An 8094-nucleotide genomic window follows, 5' to 3' on the forward strand; every position below is an offset into this window, starting at 1 on the left:
TCGTTAGCATTTTTCGTCTCGTGCATGCTATTAAGTGTGACTCACCTGATCCAATTCATATGGGACTCACTAATTCATGAAGCAAATTCATGAGACTTACTAATTCAAAAGCACCATGTACCGATGCAAGAAGCTTTACAAATTCACAGAAATGATACTAACGACCCGGTTTGCTTCTTCTAGAAATACAGTAGACCCTCGTTAAGACGAACTTGGTTAAAACGAACACTGATTAAGGACCCCAACATTTTTCTCTTGTAACGTCCACAATGCAATACACCTCCGCTTAAGACAAATTTCGGATAATACGAATACATTTTTACGGTCCCATCAGGTTCGTCTTAACGGGAGTCTGCTGTATATCATTTCTTTGCAGAGATAAAAAAAAATCAAGAAACGCATTTTGGTTTATCCAGTTTTCACTGGAAGACGCTAGCGGTCTACCATGCGAGAGTTTTATTTCTTTGTTTCATTAGAGAAGCGACATATATCTAAAATAAGCAAACTAGGCCGTTGTGAATATCGGTATGTATTTGTAAAACTATTCATATTGGTGCACGATGGTTTTTAAGTCCATTGGTCATGACGTAGTAAGTCCAATAGGAATGCTAACAGGTGAGTCTCTTAATTTCCACAAGCAAAAACAAAAGCCCCTTTGCAGGGAGCGGTTGATTGGATGAACGGAACTAAACTTGGACAACTAAATATACCACGTGATACCTGCATTATTTTGTATGTATTAATACTGAAATGACATTGTAATTCCTAATAATGCTGTGCAGTGACGGCAAAAATGCGCAGAGTTAACTTGCTGTTGCTGTGTCTTGTCATAGTAATTGAAGTTCATTGAATGATCCGCCTTCTCCAGCTGCTTCCCCAGTTGCTTTTTTCCTGTAGTATTGGTGTTCAGGAGGGAAAAGGGCTGGGAAACGGGCCGATGTATTATTACTCGCTAATTAGCTGTAAGTAGCTTTATATAACGTGGGTATCTAAGAGCATCGCAGTATATTTTATTGACTACGGAAAGGCTTGTTGTCAAGAAAAGCAGTAAATGAAGCCACGCCGTTTTGCGTTCATTGTAAACAGTAAGGCAGAAATTGTCATCCAAAGTTAAGCTCGGATATCGCACGCACTCACGGCCCTCCGCGAGAAACAACTTTAGCCAGTATTTACGCGCTAACGCGGCTATTATCTGAGCTTTGTTTCGGCCTCAGCGGGCGTAAACGTCCGCTTAGACGCATATGCCCGTTTTCTGAATTAAATAAAAGCCATCACGTGTGCCGAGTTTGTATGAGCTCTTATGGGGGTGCATCGCCAAAGCCTCCGCGAGAACGAAAGTTTGCCGAAGCCATGAGGAAAAGACCGCCACTCCAGTACCGCATTCCATGCGCATGCGTCAGCAGCAGCACGGCAGAGCTGTTTTTGCGTTGATTCACGGTACAGTGGGACTGCAACGGGTACGACGAGGACGGATGAAAATCGGGACTGCGTCAACACTTTAAACGACAGCAGCGCTCCCATCTTCCAGGATTCCCTCCGCTAATTTTATGGTCTTCCGCATGCAGCGCCACCAGTGGCATTCCCAAGCGGGTTTCTCAATTGCTCGCGCGATGCGCCTGATATTTACTAAAGAAATTCTCGGTCACGCTGGCGAGAACCCCGTTACCGGCGTTCCGTTAGCAGTTTGAATGGGTTGATTGCGGCGTGCAACTGGGGATTTTTTCATATCCCCGGGCTGTATTTCCTGTTCGACGAAGTGGAATTTTGCCAGGAGGCGCAAAAAAGGTCAGTGCTGCTTATTTATGTGCTGGTAACGGTTGTTGTTCTGTGACATCCTTGTTAACTGCGTCCGATAAACATACCGCTTCTCTGCCCGTTATTCGTGTGTCGTCCATGCTTGTGGTCGCGGCGTGTAACATTTTGGGTTGTAGAAATGTTTGCAGCCGTAATTTACCAAACCTTCCGTGTTCGTGGGTCATAGTCGGCTGGACATTTCTGACTGCGTACGTTAGCCATTGCTATAAGGAAGTTGCTGGTTTGCGCGTTTCATGGATGGATTTTCCCTTACTGTGTGGCTTTGCTTAGTTGTATATTGACAGTTGCTGTGTATCTCTGCGGTAGCGAATCTTCTCGGGTTAGTCGCTCGCGATAATCGCGCGTGCACACGTGTACAACTTCCAAGCAAGTTTGTCGGAGCGTCCGTCCTTAGATTTATTGGTATTTTTAAAACTTGCGTGGTAATTGCGGCGTTGTGTTAGTCTGCTGAGTAGAATGCATTTACTGTGCTTACCAGAGCGGGAGTCTTCGAGCTTGCCCGTTGCGCGCAAGGTAGACGCTATTTCGAGTTGTGTTGATGTGTTTTCAAGGCGTCATCTTACGTTTATCTGTTCCATGATTCCATGTTTCATGTTTATGTTCCATGTTTCTTCCAATTCCGTTGACCAATTGAGATGATCTATTTTAAATAACATTGCCTGAAGTGTAGAGAAATGGAAGGGGACAGTTGTTGTCTTAGCAGTACCGCAGTAACAAACGTTTCTTTTGTAAAGGGGAAGAAATGTGGAAACACGCAGCGGGTATATAGAAAGTGTGCTGCCGTTTCTATGCTGTTAATGTCAGTGGTAACTTGAGACTTCAGGATAATTATCCAATATTCATAATTAGTGGTTGCTACTTCACGAACCGCGTTAGAAATAAGCCACTCTTGCATTTTTATGCCGTCAATGTCGTTGGTAACCCGAGAGTCGAAATAATTTCCGACAACGCTCAGGTGATAAGTTCTTGCATCACTATGTGCACACAACATTAACCCATTTCTGTGCTTCCTTGAACTTAGAAAATATACTGCGAAAGCAGATTGCTACATTCTGTATTCGCTCTGTATAACCTGTCCATATGGCTGACTGTGAAGACATTTGTCTCTACACTGGTAGTTTGCGACAATTGTTTTCCTTTGTCTGAAGAACAGAAATTAAAACGAATTATTTCCATTCCTTACATATACCTCTGAAATCATGGCTGTGTCATTCACTGTGGCTGAAGACATCTTCGGCACGCCGAGGCGTCGTCGTGACAAGTGTGGCAGATTATGAAGGCATTGTGGAAGTCATAAAGCCACGAAAGAGTGTTGCGTATTATACAGACGTTCACCACACCGCATGGAGCAATGACAGGTGAGCCTAAAAATGTTCAAATATTTTTATGTTTCGCCTGAAAACGTTACCAGGGCTCGTGCTGCAAAATAAATTTTAGCACAACTAATCAGGCATTGTACGAGATCTTGTAGTACTCCCTTCTTAGAGGGAAGCGTAAATTTATGCTTCGATATTTTTATACTGTTTTTATTTTCTAGGAAATAGGGCGGACCGGGACTTAAAACAATGGAACAAGGAATGCATACTGCCATTTTCCTGGTTATTGAAGGCGTGTGTTCACCGTTCTTGAAGGCGTGTGTTCACAAAAAGGAAACACATGAAAGCCGTTGTACGGGATGAAATCATTGCATTCTACAAGTAAGTACGCACTCCCAGTTCTGGAACTTTGATGGTCTCTTTTTAGGTAGTTGCAATATACGTAATGGCTTCGGAACACCATTTCAGTGACAACTTGACCTGTAGGTGAAAACGACAGTAAGAGCTTTTGGAAACACGTTGGTAAAACCTTCCTGGAAATGCACTCCGAGGAGGCCCTGCCAGGAACGCCTGCATCTTAATTTTAGTTGGGTAAGTTGGCATTTTATTTTTGCGGGACTGAATTTCTGGTAGTTTTCTTTGTAGCAAAATCTTACGGTTAAAAATAAATCGTGAACTCCAATATTGGGAAATACCTCCACATTCAGCCTGTTTCGGATGCTGCAACATGTGGACAAAAAAACTATTATTTTGCATTCAAGTTTTGCAAACATTCTGCTTTCACATTGAGAGTTGCTGCTGTGATAATACGGCGCCATGGCCACGCCCAGTGCGGTTGCTTTCCAGAATTAGAGAACGGCCATTGACAGTCTGTGCTAATATTTTTTGTACATTGTTAGCAGCATTCCCAGAAAAGAAACCAAGAAATCGCTGATATTTCAATCGATTACTGTGCTATAAAAGGGGTATCCTAAGCAACTCACTCATTTAAAGCCATCGTCTAACAAAATTTTCTTCTTCCTTTCTTAAAGGTACATGACGTGGTCCAGTTATTCTCGAGGTCCAGTTATTTTGAGAGAAGAAAATGGCAGCGTAAATATTGTCTGCAAGAAACACGTCATGGATTTTCCGCCTGCGTTGTCACATCAAGATGTGGTCATCCTCCTCGCCGTATATTTCATCTTAATCTCTTGAAACTTATGCGACTTTGGAGAGTTCTTGGGACTTTTGCAGAGAGTTCTTGGCCATTTAACAGTGGCCTGGTGTCATTTAAGTTGAAAGCTCTGTTGAAAGACTTGATGTGGTCACTCTACTTGGGGTTTTAAATTATTGTTAGACGTTGAAGCCTATTCGGAAAGATATGTCGTGGTTCAAATTATTGGTAGATGCAAGCGGCATGTCAATTGCAAAAGTGAAGTCGTGCTTTCCTTTGCAATTTTTTATTGGCACAAAGCGCAGGCTGCCTTTGCAGCTACTCTCTTACTCTGTTAATGTAGTTAATGGCACTGCACTGTAACGTTTTTATTATTCAAGTGCAGCTCGAAATTTTTGTCCATGGCAGTGCTGCTGTTGATAGATGCAAACGTGAGAGTAATTATTTACACAGACGGTTTGGGGCTTTATTAATCAATTTGTGTACTGTATCTTAGCTGACAACTAAGCCCTAGAAGAATGCGAAATATACATATTTGGCTTGAAAAAGTTGTTTACTTTGGACTAAGTTGCATTTCTTGCCTGTTAGAGGCAGTGCTTTGGTCACAAGCATACTGTCGTCATGATAGTAGGGTTTGTATAGCACGCAACTGTGAATTTTACCTGAGATAAATGTTCCGGCTGGAAAAATGCTTCCAAGTTCGCTTGGTAAAATTGATTACGTGTATGTTTCAACGCTACCTGGCTTGGTTATTTGGGATGTCTGAATTGTTCTTGAGGGAATTAATAACGTCCTTAGAGTTAGGCTGCTTGTTAAATTTTAAAATGCGTAACATGCTCCGAGCTATCTGGTTTGTAAAATTTTGTAAGATTCACACTGGGTGCTATGAGCTTTTTTTTGGAAAAGTTATTTTAAATAGCTACAGATTGTCGGGGAAGCAACGCGGCTTCAGTGAAAGGCTTTTTCAGTGCGCGTATATAGTCGGTCTTGGCTACAGTTAGCTTGATATTGATATATGGTGTGTTTTAGTTGTGCAATAGTGCCACATGCTTCCGATAAGTTTTTCTGTGCAAATGTTATATTGTTAGAATTGGCTCCCGTGTTCTTTTCCTACACTCTTGCAGGTCTTGTGATAATCCAACCGTGTATGGCTTGTATTTTTGGCTTTTCCCTACAATTTAATAGCAAACTGCATATTTTGCAACCGGGATGCGTAAACATGGTACGGCAAGCGCTGTGGGTACTTCCGCATTTGCGGTACCTGATTTCATGTGATAAAACAGCATATTTTATGCTCACTGTTGTGTAATGCTTTTTGAGTTAGTGCGAGGGTAAATGTACAAGTCTGTTTGTGACGCGGTTGCGCTTAAAGCCACCTTTATTACCCGTGTTTTTTTAGCAAAAAAGAATGGTAAATATTAGCGAAAATCGGATAATGCCACTTAGATCGTTTTGGCCACTTGATATCGTTTTGGTATTTGATCCTGTACGCTGGTCATTTTCTGCCCAAGTGGAAACAGATATGTCTCCGTATTTCAAATGTACGCAATAATACGAGCGAATAAAATTTGCTTAGTGTTTTGAAAAGCATTGTATCAGTGCTAATAGTTGGTTTGGTATGTATTTTAATGCGAGTCTTGTTTCTTTTACATGCAGCCAAAACCCAGAATAGGATGCGGCGGGTAAAGCCAAAGTCTCTGTTTGCCGCTCCAGGTATCTGAGACCAGCTTTTATATAGAACTGTGCTCCGATAGGCAACTGTTGGGAACTGTCAGGGACCACACTGCTGCAGCGGTTTCTGTTTTCCAATTGTTGGTATCACTGTGGGCCATATGTCAAGGCTGCGTTAGAATGGTGCTTGCGGTTTCCTTCTGATACCAATGCATCCTCCAGCCTGGCAAATGACCTCAGTTTATACCAACAGGAAAGCAGATATATTGGAAAAGTGGAGTCCCATAGACAGCTTCTCAACGTCTATCGGAACACCGTTTTATATAAACAGCTGGTCTGAAGGTACCTGGAACGGCGCACCGGATTAATCCATAATCATTTTACGTGGATCAGTGTTCCAGTAACTTACACTACCCGTTTATTTGGAACAGTGATCCGTATACTTTTATTTGGAACGCCGATCCAGATAATTTAGCTGCAAAAATATGTGGTGCACTGTTCCACTTACATTTTCAGGGTATGTGGAACACGGTTCCAAATATATAAGTGGAACTTTTTTGCAAAAAAGTTCCAGTTACTAAGTGGATCTTATGTGGATCCAGATTAAGAGTGTAGGCAACGCGAGGCGCTCCTTGAGGTTTTGATCAGTTTTTTTGTTTGTTTTTGCTCAAGCCACTGCTCGCGCCGGGGACGATCAGCGGTCGCCGCGGTGAACGCCATCACGAGCAAAATTTTTTTGCCCGTGAAAAAAAAAATTTTTCTCTTCACTTTCTTTCTTTCTTTCCAAAATACTTTATCTGTTTCAATGACCTACCACATCCCCCCCTTTGTTTTCTGAGGTTTTCTTGAGTGCCAACTCTTATTTCTGTCTTATTTTCAACGAGCCTCTCATTTCCTATTATGATTCGCTACATGCATAGCGAGGGCCTCTGTTCTGGCAGTCTTGGTGCCATAGGAAGCTTAAGAGGGTTCAACGCTGGTCGACCACTCTTAACATGTCGTAGACACTCGAGTCACGGCCCGGGGGTTAAAAAGAGGGTCTCCTTCACCCCGAGTAGTCCGAGTGGCGCTGGCTACCACCCCCAAGCACAGGAAACAAAAATACCTTAACATAAATACCCCAGAAAGTGGAGCGGAAAGTCGCCCTGTCGGTAACGTAGTGGTTATCGCACCAGACCGGTATTCTGGAGGTCGTGGGTTCGGATTCCACCTGGCAGGCATTTTTTCTCCACTTTCTTTCTTTCTTTCTTTCCAAATTCTTTATCTGTTTCAACGACCTGCCACATGCTCCCCTTTGTTTTCGGAGGTTTTCTTGACTGTCAAGTCTTATTTCTGTCTTATATACATATATATATTAAAGGACAAGAAGAGAGCGGAGTGGGTCAGGGAACAAACGCGTGTTCAGGACATATTAGTAGAAATCAAGAAGAAGAAATGGACGTGGGCAGGGCATGTAATGCGAAAGCAAGATAACCGTTGGTCATTGAGGGTAACAGAGTCGATCCCTGGAGAAGGCAAACGTTGCAGGGGGCGGCAGAAAGTTAGATGGGCAGACGAGATCAAGAAGTTTGCGGGTTAAATTGGTCGCAGTTAGCACTGGACCGGGGTAATTCGAGAATAATGGGAGAGGCCTTTGCCCTGTAGTGGGCGTAGATAGGCTGGTGATATATATATATATATATATATATATATATATATATATATATATATATATATATATATATATATATATATATATATATATATAAATATATGTTTTTCTTTCTTTCTTTCTCACGTAATTAATAAAAAAAAGAAAAAAAAACGTAACGTAACGTCACTAACGGTAAAAAAAATAGTCAAACCACTCCCCTATGCCTTCTTTGGCGTTGTAGACTGCCGGCATTTCTTTCTGTATATATATATATATATATATATATATATATATATATATATATATATATATATAGTCTTGAAATATAAAAACTCACACGGAGCGCGAAAAAATAAGGTAGGTAGAGACAGAGACACATGAGAAAAACATTAAAAAATAAAAATAAAAGTTTACTGACGTTTCACTAAAGCAATCAGCTGCAGAAATTGTGCCTAAAAACCTAACAAAAACACTAAAGGCGTGATGGCTGCCAACATCCATTGTGC

General features: G+C 41.7%; 1 long non-coding RNA gene across 1 annotated transcript; it reads left to right on the forward strand.

The window, feature by feature from the left end:
• Positions 1-2883: 2883 nt before the first annotated feature.
• On the forward strand, positions 2884-5855 carry LOC144170044 (uncharacterized). The gene is made up of 4 exons (XR_013322557.1): positions 2884-3173; positions 3353-3512; positions 3600-3722; positions 4163-5855. It is a non-coding gene; the product is annotated as an uncharacterized LOC144170044 (long non-coding RNA).
• Positions 5856-8094: the final 2239 nt, after the last annotated feature.

The sequence above is a fragment of the Haemaphysalis longicornis genome, unplaced genomic scaffold, assembly GCF_048455015.1.
Source record: "Haemaphysalis longicornis isolate Haplotype H1 unplaced genomic scaffold, Haemaphysalis longicornis Haplotype H1 scaffold_1, whole genome shotgun sequence".
In the NCBI taxonomy this organism is placed as follows: Eukaryota; Metazoa; Arthropoda; class Arachnida; order Ixodida; family Ixodidae; genus Haemaphysalis; species Haemaphysalis longicornis.